This window comes from Scomber japonicus, chromosome 23, assembly GCF_027409825.1.
Source record: "Scomber japonicus isolate fScoJap1 chromosome 23, fScoJap1.pri, whole genome shotgun sequence".
NCBI lineage: Eukaryota > Metazoa > Chordata > Actinopteri > Scombriformes > Scombridae > Scomber > Scomber japonicus.
In genome coordinates, this window is record NC_070600.1 from 6,364,264 (window position 1) to 6,384,710 (window position 20,447).

Consider the following 20,447-nt stretch of genomic DNA (forward strand, 5'->3'; position numbering starts at 1 on the left):
GGTTGCTTTAATACAGCCTTAATGACACGCAGTCAATACAGCTTGCTCCAGGTTGAATAGTTCCACAAACTTCAGTTGAGGCAGTTTAAAGGCTGTGTGCAGTGTAAAATGTCTCCCAGTGCGACTGTAAGGCTCATCGAGGAGCGATAGTTTTATGGAGCTCTACGACACAAAGCAATAAGAAGCTATCAGGCAATAATGTGTTAATAGGATCATTTCATTGTCAGTGTTGGTCTTTTTATGAGTCCTGACAACAATGACAAACAATAAGAATACCACCAGCCTCCTTTTTATCATTTCAATAATGTCATGCCAGAGATTTATTAGTTTTTAGTTCCTTCTCTGCTCCGTTACCTGCTACGACATCTGCCACTCCGCTGCTGGACGCTGATCAGCTGATACAGATTCAATCTCACCACATGCACGGTGTTACAGCTTGTTACCTTGCTGCTACGTGACATTCTGCAGAGCCAAATAGAGCACAGAAAATAGCTCCTCAACTAAAGACAAGGCTATTATCATGTAAATAAGCCTGATCCACAATTACATAATGAGTATCATTATCGGTTCCACATGTTTCTTTCTCTGACAGCTACATTTCCCACATCACATCACAGCAAACCTCTTTTCTCTCTTATAGCTCACTCTTTCTGATGTAGTAGAATGAAATCTATAACAGCAGCAGCAGCAAGTGTATCACCTTGTACAATTAAAATCATATTACGCTTAAAAAACGCAACAAGGTGACTCAGCGCTCACTTACATCTATCTATCAGATCCGCCAGAGCGACGTGGTGATGAGAATGCTGATAAGGAGGAGGAGGAGGAGGAGGAGGAAGAGGAGGAGGACTGAACTCCTGTGGTGTCAAGGAGACTGTGGTGACCTCAGAGTGTTCAATCCCCTTATAGTTGAGACACTGCAGCTGCTGCTTGGCTTTTTAATTGACCGTAAGCGAACGGGAAGAGCACAAAAAAGCAAAGAGAGAACAGAGCTACAGCACGGTGAAAAATGTGTGACGCACGCAGCCCGAGCCTGAACAAATACGTGCTTGTGTGTGACATCTCTTGCACATCGGGGGAAACAAGGAGGAAAAAGATGCGAGGTTGAGATACCGGCACACTCTAAAGATGCAACTGTCGCCTAAAGATCTGTTGACATCAAAAGGAAGTGACGAGTGCAAAGGTTTAGAGTCACAGCTGATATTCCTGTGACCCGGGATTGACCTTTTCAGAAAAAAATATGCATCGTCTGACTGGACAACGGCTATCTGCAATCTAAACAGCGTGCATATTCTGAGCTGCTAACATCTGATGTGACCTCAGTGTATTAGCATCAGTTAGCAGCCCTCCTATACACACACACCCCAAAACAAGCCACAAGAGTGAGACTACTTCACACACGCAGGAGCACAAACACACAACATCAGTTCAGATTGAGGTATAGGTAAATATAAACGTAAAAAAAACAAACGCTAAAGCAGAAGCGTGGGAGGGTACCGGACGAACGTGGCGAACGCATGTGAGTGTGTGTGTGTGTGTGTGTGTGTGTGTGTGTGTGTGAGAGATGAGAGGATGGTGGGGTGAGTGAAGGACCTACCTCATGCAGCTCAGGCAGCAGAAAGCACCATTACATTCACCGCCGAGAGAGAGAGAGACAGAGAGAGAGAGAGAGAGAGAGAGAGACAGAGAGACAGAGAGAGAGAGAGAGAGAGAGAGAGAGAGAGAAAGGGAGAGAGACATAGGGATGACATCACCATATTTTCCCTCTCCCTCCTCCTCTGAAATGTAGGCTAGTGCTGCAGGGCTGCCGGTGTCTGCGGCGGAGCAGCAGTGAGAGCTCCCTCTGTGTGTGTGTGTGTGTGTGTGTGTGTGTGTGAGTGAATGTCAGTGTTTGTGACGGGTGGAGAACAGAAGAAGAGTGTGCTCCACATACTGTATGAGCCTTCACTGATGTGAGTCAACGCTGGTGTGACCTCGATGGAGCTTGTGCTACACAAACACACACACACACGCGGAGCTGAAACACTTCAAATAAAGTATCGTTGCCTGTGTGTCTTCTCTATGGTGTAATATCTTTTCTGTAAGCAAAGTGACTTAAGATTATTGAAGAATGTCTAAAAATAGGACAGCAATGCATTGTGTGTCATGAATAGATCTCGTTTCAGACAGAAGTGCCAGTTCTTTTGAGGCTTTGCAATTGGGCTTTTTGTCCAAGTTGAATCCAGTAATGAATCCCCTTACTCAATCTCCTTTCAGTCTTGAATCTGCCAATCAAATGTTCTTTATTCAATCTATTTAGGTTTAGAGCTTAACTTTTAAAAGTAACCTTAGAAATCACTGAAACTCAAAAGGACTGAGTTGAAATCTGCAAGCTAAGAGGTCAGAAACAGATTTGAAATACATTCCTGTGCCAAAGACACTCAGTAAAGATAGTGAAATAAATACTGACAGCAGCAGAAGATACTAAATGTTTCATTACCCAACAATAATGTAGCCTACTGACTTTGGCACACCTTATTTTTCAGAAGCAACTTGGTCCAAATACTGAAGCTGTTGACTCATAACTGTTGAGCTGACCAGTAGAAATGAATAATACAGTGTGAATGAACATAACACAAGCTCTATCCCTTTACTAAAGAAGAGCTATGCCTCTGTTGGTTTTACAGTGGTCTTATAGAGTGGTTGCTCCCACATAAACAATCTTTGGGGGAACACAAAAGTTTAGACAAACCCTAACCCTAACAATAACTACTTTTATTGGACGATATTTTGTCTCAGAAATAATCGCGATAAACGATATTGTCATCTGAAGATTATTTTCTACCACTGATATAATGATAATATAATAGTATAATAATGCAAGGGGGGGGGGGGGGGGGTTGGAGAGTGGGTGCTACACGTACAACACAGACAGTCATTATGTTTGGGGACAGAGTTATTAACCTTTAATTCTTCTGCAGTCTCCACTCAGGACGTACACAGTGAGGAATGGAGTTAATTACTTGTTTAGCCAATGTGACATGAATAGCCTCTTAGCTGCTAATGTGAAGTGTGGCAACTACTGAGGTAAAAAAAATGATCAATGTCATGTCCATGTATCATACGATAAGTCCATATATAGACATGATGATGTTGATAATTACGTTATTGTGCGATAAGTGGATAACGTTATTACTGTGACAGGCCTAATCGATTTACTGGTGGAATTAACATTAATTAGTAACATCTGATCTGAACATCTCATCATCATTTGCTGGCAGCCACGTTTTTCATTTTGACCGGCAGAAGCGCTGGGCGTTACGGGCTAAAACTGAGAAGCTGCTGGCTGAATGTGTCGTGAGCTGCTTCTCTTTGTTAATAAGAAAGAGATTCTGTGATAGATTTATTGGAGTGAATTTGTATATTTTGACAGACCAGGTGTCCATGACCAAAAACCTGTTCACATTCACATTTATTCTCCTCAGAGTAATCTCTATGCACTCTCATGAAAGCAAGTAGAGGTGCATTTAAAAGAAAAACACTTTAAATGCCAGAACACTGAGCTGCTGCTTCAACACAGATACTATTATTCATTTCAGGAGGGAATCAAGCCTGAAAACCACATCAACAACCAAGCAAAACTACTACAGCACAATGTGTAAATTGATGTGAAATGGGGGATCTTAACGGGCAAATATGTTCTTGCCAAGGCAAAGCTTTTGCTTTTCTCTGCTATCTATTTAATTGCTTCTCCAAGGACACCCACAGAATGTTTGGAGTTTGAGTTTGGCAATGTTTTCTCATTAATCACCTGTTGCATTATGCTCAATTTATTACTTTGATGCCTTTTTCTAAACCCTATTCCACAGCTATACTCCAACATAACACAATCCTGTTTTAATCGTAAAGTACAAGCAATCATTAACTATTTTTATGATGTAAAAGCAGCCCTATAAAAAGGCGTAGATGCTACATTTACTACTGAGATGAACTCTGTCAGGAATATTTGAAATATTCACTCATTGATGGGGGAAAAGAAATCACCTCAATATAATCCCCAAAACATTATCTGTCACCCTCCACTGGCCGGATGTAATGCATTAAACTACATCACACAGCTGCATGGAGGTGGAAGCATCAGTCTGGACCGACATGTGCCTGCCTGTGACAGTTAGACTGTGGAGAAATGTGCAGCAACATGGGCAATCTAAACCAGTAGGGAATGATGACAGAACACATACATTATTATATGTCTATGTCTACCACCTATTTCAATACATGCTGTTATCGAAACACGAGTAATTAATGAGGGATTATTACTCTAAAATAGAATAAAATAGAATAGTATAATGAGAATGTGTGAGGTGTGGGATTTGTTGATGAGTTGCTTAATTACTTACTAAGATTTCTGGCTGCCAAAACCTATTTATGATCCAGCTCTAAGTCTTGGAATAAAAACTCACTTTTCACATGCTAGAAGATGCTGCATAGTAACCAGCATGACAAAACATTTGTACTAATAGAAAATAAATAAAATAACCTAATTCAGGCTGAAAAAAACCCGTAAATGACTGCACCATTGAAATGAAATGTCTAATAACATAAAACACATAATAACTGACCATGTAAAGTCTCTATAGATATCATGTAATAATAAGCTTATCCACGTGGGACAGCTGTCTATAAAGAGAACAAAACGGTGTAATATGGAGCTAATTCTCAGTTGTTGTATCACACACTAACAAGTTCTTCTAGAGTTTTAAGTCAGTTAGTTCAAAAGGCTCAATCCTCCAACAATACCTCAAGAGTTTCAAATCTCTTTGTTGAAGGAGGAGGCGGGTCACAGCTCAAATAACTGCAATTATCAGCCCGAAAACGCTCATCTGGAGGCTCTCCACAAAGCCTGCCCGACCTGAATAGACGGTGGAGAGATGGGCTTGCTAAGATAAACTTATCTCTACGGTGCTAAAACACAAGCTGGAGGAATTCTGAGAAGAAGAAAAAACGCTGATAAAGAAGTGCACAGTCGGGGGGGAAATAATAAATAGAGTAATACTCATTTAAACTTCTTGCTTCAAAAGGAATTCTGTTTTGATGTATGTTTAAGGAAGATGGAGGATATGCAGAAACACTTTATTATCATATGTCTTTAAAGCTTCCTTTTTATGTGCTGTCCTCCCAATTCATGAAGATACTGTGTCTCGCATTATGACTAAGAGAGAATTCTATTTTATGAACCTCATGATACTTTGCTGTGAATAATGATGACATTAGCTCAATGCCATCTAGTTATTCAGCTTCCTCTTTTGTCTGTCAAGTCATTTGTGGGTTTGTGAAGTTACTCAGAAAGTTCAGCAAGTTGTCTTTCAGTGGAATTTCTGTGTGACTTATGAAACTGATGCAGGTATGTGACTCTGCATCACAGCCACTGTCCTTTTTTCACCTTAAGTAACGGCTTGACCTGAAGGGATTATATTGTAGTTACTATAGTTATTCATACGTTTAGAGACTTGGATGTCTGCAGCATACAGTGGCTGAAATGTCCTGTCAAAAAGCTCAAAAATGGTGCAGTCTATTGACCGCTGTGCCTGGTGGTATTATATGAAACTGTGTCATTGGAACAAAGCATCACCATCAAAAGCAATGCATTGTGCAGCCCTCTAAAAGATGCAGCTGGAGTTAGAATGAGTCAGAGATAAGTGTAACAGTATCCTTAACCAAATCATGCCAACACTCATACATGAATGATTTATTGAAAACAAATACACGTTCTGTCCTATTTAACCGAAATGACTGCCAAAAAAAAGATCATGGAGTGACTGATTCATCATTAGTGTTACATTTAAGTAAATTCATACTGATACAGCTTTATCTTCATCTAGCTTAATTTAACACTCAAACACTTCCGCAGCAGTAAACCACAAGTACCCACCCATATTAAGATCAATGTCTACTGAGCTGGGTAAAGAAGCTTGAGGTGCAAGCCAACACCCTTACAGAGCAGCTAAGGCCGAGGCTATAGGCTTTAACACCGGGGATTTCAGCTTTAGAGATGTGTGTCTTTAACAGCAGCATTTTAAGAAAACCATCTGATAGCCAGCGCTTGTGGTGGGAAAATAAATTGCTGTGGTAAACCAGTTTAAAACCAGGTCACTGTTCACGTTTCATTTTGAAAGTTTAAAAAGAAACCGTGCTAGGTTCTCATGGTTGTCTGATCTCTGTATGAGTCGGATCCCTTGTTTTAAAATGATGCTGCATTCTGTTTACCACAGGAAGTTGGAAGTCTGAGCTAGGAATGATGTTAGTTTGAAGCATTCCAGTTCAAGAAGCCTGAAAACCAGTTACAGACAGGTTAGCAATACCAGTTGATAAAAACGCAATTTGCTGTATTTTGTTCATACAATCACCGTAGCAACATGTCCACAGATAGAAGTTGGACTGTGCCGTGTGTACGACTGCTGTAATGAGACAAAAATAAGACAAAAGTGCTAATAAACAGGATATTACTACAACTTTCACACTGTTGATGCAAGGGGCAGACATCTTGGATTTTGAGGCTGGGGCTGGTTCGTTCGTCTGATCTTTCTGAGTCACAAATACGACTTCAGGGGGTTTTCAAGTAGAAATTTCCAACTGGGAGCTCAGAAATTCTGACTTCAGAGTACAAATGGAACGCACCATAAGGAGAAAAAGAAGCCAGGCTGGGGAAAAATATGAACCCCCCCCCCCCCCCCCCCCCACTGGGAGTGTAACTAAAAGATCTAAAGCACTTGGAACTAGAAAGTTGCTCAAATGTTAAAATTGCAGATCCTGTGCTTCTCATCAAACCTCCCTTTGAAATTAGTTTTTTGTTTACTACATGATTATTCCTTTATTCCTGCAGGAATATATCTACACTCAACTTCATCTCCTTTAAAAACTGTTTCCTGAGGCACATAAGCTCAGTAACAGAAGAGGCCGACTCCATCGTCTCTGTTTCCATCGTATCCAAACAACACTGGGACATATTTCACTAATCTTGTCAGAATGCTGGAGGGTTGTAGTCAATCATTTCCACCACCTGTCAAATGCCATATTTAGGAAGGAGGTTTTTTTGTGATTCGAGCTGACATGCTCAGCACAATGCTAGGTGTGGTCAATGCTAGGCCACACAGCTTTTTTCTGTCTGGCATTCATGAATCAACTCATGACAATGGTTTTTAAGGTGGACTGGAAGTGCTATCTGCTAATGGTAATGATAAGTATGCAGCAAAGCAAGATTCCTCTGAGAGGGAGGCTTTGTTCAATTTGTCAAGCTCTTTCAATAAGCTAAATGAGGATGGAGAAATCTGTCTCAACACTTAAGAGGTCATTCAATCACTTCTAAGGAACATGTAGGCCTTGATGTTTTGTACTGGTTCCTGATGAAATCAAAAGGCAAACAGCTGGGAGGTCACGTGAGCTTTCAACAGACATGGCAATGGAGAAAGTTACTTCATGAAACCGCACACAGGCAAATAAAGTCATCCATAATGACCCTTCTTTTCACAGCAGAGAACAGATTATCATCTCTTTAGAATCAAAACAGCGACACCTAATCATGAAATCCAGCATTTCTAAAGATTCACTTTTAGAAAATGGATGCCTTATTTAACAGGCCACCAAAGATCGCCTCAGAGATGTGAGAGATTTGCATGTCCACACAGCAACTTGACGACTGCACGGCAAATATTTAAAAATTCCACTGAACGCGCTGCAATTTCCATATACGTCACAAACATAGGTTTATGGACTTAATGAACAAACAAACACATCTTTATTTACATTACGCTTTTTACAGCAGAGCCATTTTTAAGATGCACTGCGAACATATACTAAAACAGGAAATGTTGTCATAGTAACAGGCCTTTTTCATATATGGAAAATCTAAGCTTGACCTCAGCCTCACACTGAAGATGACAATGAAGATGACTATGAATTGAGTCAACTCAGATTCACATGATTTGTTATTTTTGGCATAGGTTTATTTTATAAATAAATTAATAAAAGCTCAGATAAGAAGACAATGGATTAAAAATGTGTCCTCCCTTAAAATAACCTGGTTTATTTTCATTGAATGAAAGATTATAGTTCTAAAATAATAGTTCTGATCAGTCAGGAACAGGTGTGGTTTTAAATATTAACAGCTGTTTACAGACTGTGTGGGCATATTTCTCCTTTATAATTGGGTAGGAGAGAGATGCAGCAGTAGAGTGAATTAGAGAAATGAAACTTATTTTATCTTAACGACAAAAAAGTAACCATCACTCACAAGATGATTTACTGTGGAAACTCTTATTCTAATTTTCCTTCCATTACGTTTCTCCTTTTCATTCATTCATTCCACCAAACTAATGCAGCAGTAAATACGAAGAACAACGGGACATATCTGTGTTGATTTTGTGGTGTTGGCATTTCAAATATGATGCCTGTAGTGCGCCACAGGAGCATCAAATGACACGCCTCATTTGACAAGCCTCATTTATGGCTTTCAGTGTGTTTGGGCATTCATGTTTCTTCTATGTTTGTAAGACCTGTTTACCAACACATCGGATCACCCCGTTAATAACATGTATATAATTAATACATACACACTGGAAAATCACCTGACCTAAAAAAAAAAAGAATATTTTGAAATATCTAAAGTTGACATAGCCTTTGTTCAGGAAATAAGAAAGACTCCATAAAGCTGAGGCACTCTTGGATGAGGAAGGTTTTCAAGTCTAGGAACTGGCAGAAGTACAGGAACTGAATTTTGATTAATAAGACAATTATTTTTATGGAAACAGAAGTATTAACTGACTCTGACTGTTCTATGGGTAATTACTGCACACACCCGTTGCCCTCTGTAAGAGCTTTTTCTGACAGTTTTTTCATAACCTATCACAACTTCTCATGGACCTGGGGACAATATAGATAATATAGGTTTTGATTGTATTCAAACATGAGATCAGGATCTTGATAGACCCCTGCCTAGACTAAACATATACAGTAGGCCAGCTGTTGCCATTAGACAGTTAGCCTCTAATATGGGTCTAAAATAGATCAATGGTGATTGATGCATCCAGATAAAAGAGATTACTCATTTTCCTCTTTGCCCCCATGATGTTTACACTAGAATCAATTATTGTCTAATCTCTCAGTCATTAGTGGACTATTCCATTAGCACTAATATAGGTAATAGAGTCATTTCAGACCATGCTCCAGCTTTCCTTTACCTAACTAAATTGTCACAGAAACCTAAAAGCCGGAGATGGCATTTAAATGTATCCTCACTGAAAGGAAGTGGAATCCTCAAGAGGATTAGAGATGAAACTTTGCTTTTTGAGGAACAAGAAGACAGCAGGACAGTGATCTTCCCATCGGGTGTGCTACTCTGAAAGTCTATTGGAGAGAAAGAATCATTTTCTATGGTTCCACTTAAAATACTTGAACTCTGGACAAGGACAGATCTACACTGAAGATAACCGCCACCAAATATCTATTAGATTAAAAATCTATTTTATATTTACTATTTTATAATTTAAATCTATTAAATAAAGTATAGCCTAAAAAAGCATGTATGCCTTATTTTCAAACCACTGCATCAAATAGCTGGCCGGCTTCTGGTCTACTGCTTAAACAGCAAACCCGTATGAACCACATACCTGCTGATATCTTGCCACTTCCTCTCAGCAGATAAAAGACAGATTTAGATCATTATTCGTCACAGGATGACTTAGATAAACAAAGGTTTGACAGTTTTTTTGCTAATCTTAATCTTCCACAACTCTCTGACAGTGACAGAGAATTCTTGGAGGCTTCACTAAAAATAGAGGAGATCTCTCAGGCGATTAAAAGCATGTCACTAAATAAATCCCCCTGGGTTAGATGGACTTCCTGTTGATTTTTACAGAGAATTTGAAGATATTATAAGTCCTTTGTATCAAATTCCCGAGAACCCAAATAACTCTTGATCACAAAGATATCGTCCAAGAAAATATCAATCCACTACTTCAGAAAATGAAATCTGATTTTGGAACCAAAATTCATCTTCCTCCTTCAGCCAAAATACACTATGACCCTTCCTACTTCAGAGGTTTTGATACTTTTTTTTAGATTTTCTTTGAAGCAACTCACAGCACCATTGGGTAATAAAAAACTAAATGCATGGCAGTGAGGCAAGAAATAAACCAAGCTGGTTCTAGATAGAGACTGTGTTTAGTGGTGGGCCGTCTCCCTGGTCCCATCTATTTGGCACAAAAGTGCTACAACAGAAGGACAATCCTATTACCACTTATATTAAATCAGTGTGGTACGAACTGCACAGAGCTGGCTGTTAGGACTTTTTCAAATCCCCCTGAGCACCATTATGGAATGATAATCACATTTTTATTGGAGACAAAACACTAATTGATACACTATGGCGAAAAGCTGGGATAACCTACGTTGTGAATTTATTTACAAGCCATACTAAGCTCCTCCTAAGCCTAAACCAAATAGACACAGAAATGACCACGTAATCAATTCTGGATGTATGTTCAATTACAAAGCGGCTTGTTTATATGGTTAAGTAGCCCTCTTACTCACTGATTAGATCATCATCATGTAGGGCACTCCTTCCCAAGATATATCATTTACTACAGGAACAACCACGCTCAAGGTCAAGAAATACTGAGCAGGAGACCTGGCTGTAGGCATATCTCCTGAGGAAGTCATGTCTAAATAACATCAATGCAACGTAAAAGGAAGTAGGCATAGGTTTATTCGGCTGAAAATAATATACAAGTGGCATCGGACACCACTAAAACTATATAAAAAAAGGTATCTTTTACCAGTAGATTCCTGCTGGAGATGTGAAGGAAAAGGTGCCTCACTCTGTACTATATATATTTTATCCAGTACTTAACGACCGGTGGAATAATATCCAAGAGATCATGTTTCGAGTCCTGAACAAAAAGTTCCAAACTACTGCAAAACTGTCCAAGCTCCAAAACGTGTCCTCCTTCAAAATGAGATGGATTACTTCTGGTTCTTACAACAGTGAAATTGATACTACTAAGACAGAGGAGGAGAAAGAAACACCCACCACATCAAGATCAATGGTCTAGAACAATGGCACGATTATGAGAGAGTGACATAAACTCTACTGAATAAACGTAATCAATACATATTTATGTGGGGTTCGCCGACTGCTTATCTGTAATTTAGTGGTCAACTTGGTTATCAATGGGCTGTTGTGCTTATCCTTGGATACCATAGTGGTGGTCTGTATTATATTTTGTTTTAAAGTTTGATTTATCTCCCTATTTCATGAGTGAGTGGATATTTAGTTTTGATGGTTCTCAAATTTAGTGAATCAAAATTTGTGTTTGAGCTTTCAATAAAATGTTCATTACAAAAAAAGGCAAACCTCACCCTTACAACACGTTCACAACAAAGGCATGAGCACAATGACCTTATGAACATTCCTGCTGCTGGTTTCACACTACTAGAAACAGCACAGGTAAAGAAGACTCAAAGCTTGCAAACATAGATGGAATATACAGGTAAAATGTTTGTTAGACTGCACTGATACACTTTGTTGTAAATATAATTTTAGCCCTGTTTTGAACAAGAAGATTCATGAACAATGGAACCTGAGGAACTAATCTCAGGAACAAGGTAGCAATTAAAAGTCCCTCTTGTGTATTCCTGTTTGTGTTTCCATCAAACAAGAAGAACCGGGTACATTATGCAGATTGGACCCATGACGAAATTAAAAACAGCAGCATTTCAATCACAGTGTCACGCAAAGAAACATAGTCATACTGTTACTGTGTGTATTTACTGTTGACGACAGATGCTTGAGTTAGATGTGAGGAATGAAAAGTAGAAATACAGAGAAGGAAAATTAGACTGAAAACTGTGACTGTCTCTGCAGTTAATGATTTGTTGTATTTGATGGTTAGTCATTTATCATAAATTGGAAAATGAAGTTATATTCCTCCCATTTGCCATCTTTGTTCTCCCTACCACTGCTCTTTAAGTTCATCATTCACTCATGCTCCCAGCTTGCTCTTCTGAAACTCGTCATAACTTCAACAATGACAAATGTCCACCTCACATCCTATTCTAGGAATGTCTGCATGCACTTGCCGATATTGGAGTACTTTATTGTTTTATGAACAAAGCTTAAACTGCTGCAGTGTCTGTGTTTGAGGTAAAGGTAAAGTTCCTGTACCTTTGTTTAGTTCTACCCCCTAATCAGGAACTTTGTAGCACCTTGGACTATTCAGTACGATCTACATGGTCACAAGTTCCTCTGGTCGAAACACAGGTTTAGTCCCTTCTTGCTCCCCCAGGAAACTTCCTGCAGTGGAAACACTCCATTTCCTTACAAGAGGACTCCACAGGGTACCTTTAATTATGTGTGTATCTGAATTGCCAGAGTTATGCAAGTGTGCTCTAATCTTCCAAGACTAGGTGTTTGAAAAAATAAGCAATGCAGACAGGAGGAAATTAGGAAAATGAATAATGTGATAGTTACCATTCTGATATAGTCCACGGCATCTTAGTAAGCTGTTTAGTAAGTCATGTCCTGCTTTTTATGCAACACTTTACCTTTAAATCATGACCAACAAATGCACATTTGGTGCCTAAGATGGGTAAGGCCATTAGCAGAGAGTCATCCTGCTTTATTCTATCTTAAAAGAGTAGCTCATTGCTGACCTGGATGCTCAAACACAGTATGAATTAATCAGTTCAGAGTCAACCCCATCCTTTCTAAATTAATTTAAAGCTTTAAAGTGAGGCTCAGTGTCTCCAATCACGAGTTAGAGCTTTGGAGGAATGGAATGAATAAGTGGCTCGCTAAGCACTAGATCAAAAGCTTTTGCTCCTGTATCTCTGTACTGATGTCGCTCTCAATATGCGATCAGGGTTTTAAACTGCAGATGTGACACTTTATATCTACAGTTCAGAGCTGCACCCAAAGTCACTCCTGATTTGAATGTTACAGAGTATGTGTAGCTTTGAAAGCAGCAGGAGTCCTGGTGATGCAGGAAGATGCTGCAGTTCAGGTGGGCAGTCATAAACATCCCCTTCCTCTGAAGCTATGCTCTGGGGGCTTGACGAGGGCGGACCCTGAAGTTAATGGGCTGGGACACTCGTAAAAGGGCTCTGCGCGCCCACGCTCCTGTTATCAAATAACTGTTCCTGTTCCGCGGTGGACATGGTGCGGCACACAAGAAACCACGCTTAAACAAAAGCCCTTTCATCACTGGAGACAGGTGCAAATTAAAGGCATGTTTGCTCAGTGTTGTTTGATGCATGGGAGCCAACGGCAGTCAGCTCCTTGGAAATAATGAAGCCCGAGACAATGAAACTAAAAGGTACGAGGATAATGTGGTTTTTATTAGAATAAAACCAGCTGTTATCATTAGTAAGCCTCAGCTAACCCCCTCTCACAGATTCTAATAAAAGCCGCTGAACTACATGTTAAGGAAAAGCGGGGCAAAACATAACCTGATTTGTGAGCCGCTGTTGGATAAAGCCATACTGACAAGAAAGTGAGAGGCGACTATCTCACTTTGAGCACATCTGGCATTTGTCGGAGCGAATGCGTCCAATCAAGCCAACCCACAGCAACAGTGGCCTGAGCGTCCCAGCTGGGAAGATTAGGCTGCGCTGATGCACTGGCCTTGGCATTTCAATAAGTTTGTGAAGGCAGAAAGAAAAACAGGTTGTTGTGAGACTCGAGCTTTGCTGATGAATATTTGGTCAGTAAAGGACTGGAGTTGAAGGGTTTGTTTTTATTCTTTTATAAGCTGGTTGCTGTGAAGCCCTTTAAAGACTGTAACTGATTAAATGTACACTTTAATTCCAAAAGCCTTCAGCTGAGTTCAGCACTAACTGTGTGCTCTGCGTGAGTATAAGCCATTTTTAACTATTTCAGTTTCTGCCATTTCCAAAGCATATTCTTCTAAATAAATAACATGTATAATTGTGTGTGAAACGCATTACATCACCACTGCTAAATGGAAAAATAATTTACTAGAGGAAAGCACCACACCCGGCTCAAAATACAGACATCACAAAGACGTTTTTAAAAAAAAGAAAAGAAAGGCCCCACTCCCAGTAGCTTCTGGTTGTGTCAGTACTACTATTTCAACATAATATGAAATTCATCACTCTGACTAAGTGATTACATGGTAGGACAACAGGCTTTTGTAACAGAGCAAATTCAAACTCCAGAATATGACATTTTACAGCGACAGAGAGCAGATAAGCTGCTGTAAACGACAGGCATGAGCTTCTGTCTGAACATCTTTGTGTACGTGAGTGATTCATGTTTGACTGGAAGGCAATAACACATGGGGAAACATGATAGCAATTTTCAGATTCTTAGGAATTCTTCCTGTATCAGCTGAAATGAAAACATGGGAAATATGAATACAATCCTCCTCCCCTCTACAGATATTACTGTTATTTTTCATTACAGAAGGATTGTAAGATTTGTTTTTGCATTGGAGGAACACGGTGTTGTTGACAAAGAGCTTTCATGCTCAGCCAGTTATTACTGGTCAAATAAGAGTCTAAAAAAAGAACCTGTCAAACCTGCTCACCGAATTTCATGCTTCCCAATTTCGCCCACATGACCTCTATGCATGTGTAAACACACAAGAGCCTAGTGTGGACACAACACTCAGTAAAAACAAGCATGAAGGCTAATGTGGACAAACAGGACAGGACAGCTCACAACTGCAGGGTTACCTCATGCGTGCAAATCATCTCCCTAATTTATCACTAGAAATAATGATTTATACTATGTATAAAAGCAGGAATGTAGCAACACACTGCAGTCGCTCTCTGCAGACAGGCTTGTTATGTGGCTCTCTCCTTGCCTCACTTGCAACAAGTTAATACTCTAGTCTAGACCAGCGTTAGACACATTTAATCAGCTTCGTTAACAAAACTGAGCATCTTGAGGTAGCCTAAATGTACAAAAGCTCTATTTTCCTGTGGCCTAACAACTTTTTAACAAGTGGCAACAACTTGAAGATGTAGTTAAATAGTTAAATTGTAGAAAATAACACATTTTAACTCAGAGTGGCAGCTGTTGCTTAAGATTCAATTGGTTTAAAAGCTGCTTTTGTAGTGTGTTGGTTACACAGTGCACCAGAATAACACATTTAGGATCCATGCTGAGCATTTTGGAGACTAATGCATTTAATTATAATGCAAATTTTAACTTATTAGAAATATCTAGGCTAGAGCTTAAATTATTCATCAGTTAGAAAATTAACAGTAATTTTACCTGCAATGATTAACTCATATTTTTCAAGCAAAGGCACCACCAGTGCTCTGGTTCCAGCTTTTTAATAATTAGCATTTTCTGCATTTTTCTATTTTTAATCAGTTAACTTAACAGGATTTGGACTGGTTGTGAGACAATATAAGAGATTTGAAGACAAAATAATCTGTATATTGTAAACAATAATGGGGGAAAAAACGGGCTGACCTACAAAAGGAAGTGTTTTTCTTTTTAAGGAAAAAACCACTTCCACTTCCATACTGAAAATAATCATTGAATCATCTCTTTTTGCATATCAGTATTTATATGTTGCTGGTGCTCCCAAAGTAGATCCTGCATTCAAATGTAGAGCTGTTTATGTGTGTGTGTCTACCAGAGAAGCGCGCAGGAAACGAGTGGTGGTTTGAGAAGAGCTGAATGGAAACTCCATTTGCCTGGCAAATGAGCGCGTCGCTCTTGTGACCCTGGATTGCGAGACTCACCTCAACAAAAGTTTGGCATGGAAAGTCTGGGATTACCCTTCATTCACATGCAAATGCACAGAGGATGGAAACTATGGAAATGCATCACCGACTGAACCTGAGTTGGCAGAAGTACACAGAGAAGAAGTGACAGACTCAAATCAACTCAAACTACAACTTTTAAACCTCTAAATCTGATAATTTCCATTCTTGGTGCATCCGGCAGACTGGCATGCTTCTCCTTACACCTATAAACTGACATTTGAGGCCTTTAAATGCAGAATAAGCTTCCATCTACAAACTGAATTGAGGTTCTATATAAAATACAAGCTGGGGGGAAGAGCCACATTGAAATGGAAATGCTGATAACATTATAGGCTGGTATCAGATATCCCGACAACAGTCCAGGATCTGCCGGATGCATCAGCTGCCTTACACAATTAGGAACAGTCCTCTCTCCTGCCGGCCAGTGTCCTGTTTCTGCTCCTGATTCCTGTCAAGTGAAAGTGGTAACAGAGCTGGGGGCAGACATGCAACACTGCAGCAGGATCATATGTTAGAGGCTGATGCAGAGGGGGGTTCAAATATGTAGTGAAGTGGAAGCAAGGGGTCAGGGTAGAAAAAGAAACAGCATTTTAACCCTTATACTGAAATCACCTTGAAATCTAAGTGAGAGTACTTGCAGGTGTCTGCTGCCGTGATGAGGAAGATACAGGATGTCATACTTACTGCTTTGATGCAGAGCACACGGCGTCCTAATTGCGCGCCTGTAATAATACTGCTGACTATATGTTGACTAAGCTGTAGTCCCAATGTTCCCACTGTAGCAGCAGACAGGACAGAGCCGGAGACGTGCGGAGATGGAGAGGCGGTTAAACTCAACAACCCGGCTCCCTTTCTCTCTCCCTCTCGCTCTCTCTCTCCCTCCAACCGTAGTTTATTACATAATAGTGTTGCTGTGCTGCAGAGTCACGGCTGTCAAACTCGCCTCATAACAAACGCGGCGAATTAGCGACGGAGCTAGCTGCATTTTATCAATAGCAGCTGATAGAGGGCATTTATTGTTATTTTGTCTGCGTGGCACTCACCTTTGTTTCGCTTTTGGGTCGTCTGGCTGGCCAACGGGAAGGAAGGACAACGCTGGCTGTTGAATGTTCAGTGACGACTGGCTGCTAGCTGCTAGCTGCCGAGCTGGAAATGTTTAATTGTGGGCATTAACGTTACAGGCTCGAGTCCTCCTCAACCCAGCAGTGTCCTGTAGGTCCAATATTGATGTTCACAAAGTTCAAATAAAACTCCAGTACGACTAGTGGGTTTTATACGGACTATTTACAACCGATATTCAGTCAAGTTGTTAGCCTCTAGCTCGTCTGTACGGCTCTGTCGTGGGTTTGAGTCAGCCGACTAACGTTAAAGCAGACGGAGTGCACAGTACTTCCGGTCACACTCTCAAAATAAGAGCCACGGAAAGCTGTTTGACATCTATCTATCTATCTATCTATCTATCTATCTATCTATCTATTAATTTAGTTACAATTGTATTATATTGTACAATTGTATTGTGTTAAGGTTAAGTAGGTTCATACAAGTATGTTTTTTGGTTTTTGACAAGAGTTGACAGTGACATGCAGGGTGAGAATCAGAACATGTAACAAGACTAACCACAGACTAACTACATGTATTTCTATGTTGTATACATGTATGCATGTGCTGTATGTATATATTTATGAATGTTTGTATGCATGCATGTATGCACACTTAAATACATGTATTTATGTATGCATGAATGTATATACGTACATGGCACTGTGCACTGTACCCACAACTAAGACAAAATGCTGGTCCAATCCAAAAGCCATCTCACTTGCCAACTGTGTCGGGGAAGCCAGTTTGTAGTGGGGTTCCTTTTTTCCTTCAATTTTCCTTTGCATGGTTGTTTTTGGGGTTTCCTTTTCTTATTGTTGCTATAGTTGTTCTCATTCTCTTGGCTGTTTTTATAATTATGCTTGTCAAGGACATTCAGAATGTTTTTTCTCTTTAATCTTCTATATAAATAAATGTCTAATATGGTGCCATTTTATAAAAATGATCTGGCCCTGCTTTTATTTTTGATGGTCAAGCACCAAATATCCGGTTTGTGGCTTATATTTGGGTAACTTGATTCTTCAGCTGCAGGCTGGTCAGAACATCACAAACATGTGATCGCCTCAGTCCACTTTCACTATAACAGCAGTCCAACTCAACACTTCACATCTTTAATAGAGCTAATGGAGTCATGTGTGTCACCTGATACTTATATGATACAGATATGATGCCATCGTCATGAACCATAATAACATCACAATAATACCTACCATCATGTTTCTTGTATCATGGTAGAGTTACTATAATTGACTGTTATGTGCATTTATTATAATGATGTTGAATACTTACTAAAGATCTTGGTTTTCTTTTTAAGCATCTGTAGGGCTGTGACCTGTACAGGATGGACCAGCCCAGTTTGGAGGGAGATGGAGCTCCATGCATGCTTGTCTGAATGGTGACACCCAATGGGCTTTTGAGGTTTTGTGGAAAAGTTTGGCTGGACGTGGATGCCATCTAGAGGCACGAAGGAGTAACAGCACTGGCTATTTTTGGCCTTATTATTAAATGTAAAATATCCTGTCAGACATCCTTTCCTGAAATCATGGAGGGTTCCTCATGACCACAGGAGATTCTTGGGTTTTCTTTGTTTATTATATTATTTTCTTTCATAATTTATTTATTCTGATATGCAGAGCTCTTGTATGGGCTCCCATGCTCTAAATGGAGAACTAATTGACATAATACAGCATAAATACTAAGGACTTTGGTTAGACAGCAGATTGTCACACAAATTGAATATCTTGCTCAAAAACATCTGGATTCTTGCATTGGAACGGAGCGTACTTCTCTTTCCAAAGCAGAAAAGAAATGACACAGATTACCACGCTATCCACATTGGATTATGGAGATATCCTGTATGCTCATGCTGCTGCCACAACTCTTAAAATCCCTGGAAACCATTCCATTCATTACAGCAGACAGCTGTCGCATTTAACACGGTGAGTTATGGGAAAAGGTCAAATGGTCATCACTGACGTCTAGAAGGCACCAGGAGACCTGTGTCTTCATTTAAAAAGCCTTGCTATCTAAGTTTCTGAAATATTCAACATCTTTAGCTGAGCACAGAGCTAATACTCACGACACCAGATCATAGAGTAGGTTGGCTTTTAAAGTTTCTCATACAGACTCTGAATTGGGACAGACTGCTTTTAGGTACAATGCACCTCACTACTGGAATGAACTGCAAAAAGGCTTGAAATGAGAGACACTTGTTCTTCTGGGAGTTTTACCGGCTGATATTTTTTACAATGTTGTTTTAAGTAGGGTGTCTATGAGTGTGTATGATTGCTTTGTAACTGCAATGTGAATAAACTGTCTTATTGTAATCCTGTGTATCTATAACTTGGTCTCAGGTTTATATTGCAAATGAGATCTTGAATAAATAAAGCTTAAGAAGTATAATTTATTAAAACTAAAAATTAGTCAAAAACAATAGCATGTGACATTTTTTCAATTTAGTTTTAACCTTTGACCTTTTAGAAAAAAATTACACTGAAATGGCTGCCAATGGTTAACTTAAACCAACACAACCATCCATCTTACACCCAGCAACCTTTGCTCCTGAGGAGAACTGAACAAGCAGAATACATACTTGAAGTGAAATGCAAGAAAATACCTGCATGACCAGACTGGTGAGCTCTATGTTACGTGCATGGCTAAGAAATGACACTTTACCTTTGAGATGGATATCAAAAGATGGTGTGTAGAGAGTAACCAGTTTAACCCCTCACCCCAAAGTACACACCAGAATGGAAAGTGAAAAGCAAAGCTACACCAACAAAGCTCTAAACCAGTTTCCAAACTATTCCATAAAGGGTTCATGTAGCTGCAGGTTTTCATTCCAACCAAGCAGGAGTACGCCAGGCTTGACTCATTTTAATCCACTGATCTCAGTCTTCAGAGAGTTGATTGGTCAAATCTTTCACTCTTGATTGGTTGGAACAAAAACCAGCAGGCACACGGCCCTTTATAGAATAGATTGGACATGCCTGTTCTAAACCAACCAATGCATGAGCTGTAACGCTTAATACCAAAGCTGATGATGGCTAGATCTACCATACAGACAATCTGGGCAAGCGCCGAGGGGCCCTTGAGTAGAAAGGGGTTGTGCTTTTTTATTTCTTCTTTTTTTTGTTGGGCTCCACACAAATACAATATAAAGCTTGACCCATTCCCTTGATGCTAATAATTACAGTCACTGTCAGAAACCTATGTCGCAAAACAAAATATGAATTGGTTTCCAAACAACAGCATCGTTATCCAGTCAGAATAAAATAAAACTTGTTTGGGGGACATGAGTTTCAGTGACCAGGGGCTTCTGGGGGTACTAATGCAGCCTTGCTGCTAGACAAAGTTCCCATTTTGTAGATGCAATATACAAACTGGGAGTGTTTCAGGTAGTGACTTCCTCCACATCTCTGTATCTTAAGGTGTACCTGATTCAAGGCCAGTTAACAATTCAAAATAACGTCACAACCCAAGACTATTTTACAGTAGGAGCCGGTCTCTGCTTAAGGTTGCTGTGGAAGAAATCATCTTCAATACATGGATATGTGTTCATAAAGGAATGT

At 39.8% G+C, this 20,447-nt stretch overlaps 1 protein-coding gene across 4 annotated transcripts in view; it reads right to left on the minus strand.

Moving 5' to 3' along the window:
• osbpl8 (oxysterol binding protein-like 8) overlaps nucleotides 1-17,122 on the minus strand; it is an 88,649-nt gene extending 71,527 nt beyond the window's left edge. For 2 of the 4 annotated variants that reach the window (XM_053343956.1, XM_053343953.1), the window contains exon 1: nucleotides 16,821-17,122. The gene's annotated coding sequence lies outside the window, so the exon portion shown is untranslated. Of the gene's footprint in view, nucleotides 1-16,461; nucleotides 16,524-16,820 lie in introns of those variants that run through there. The other 2 variants (XM_053343954.1, XM_053343958.1) reach the window with 2 other exon arrangements.
• Between the last annotated feature and the right edge of the window lie 3,325 nt (nucleotides 17,123-20,447).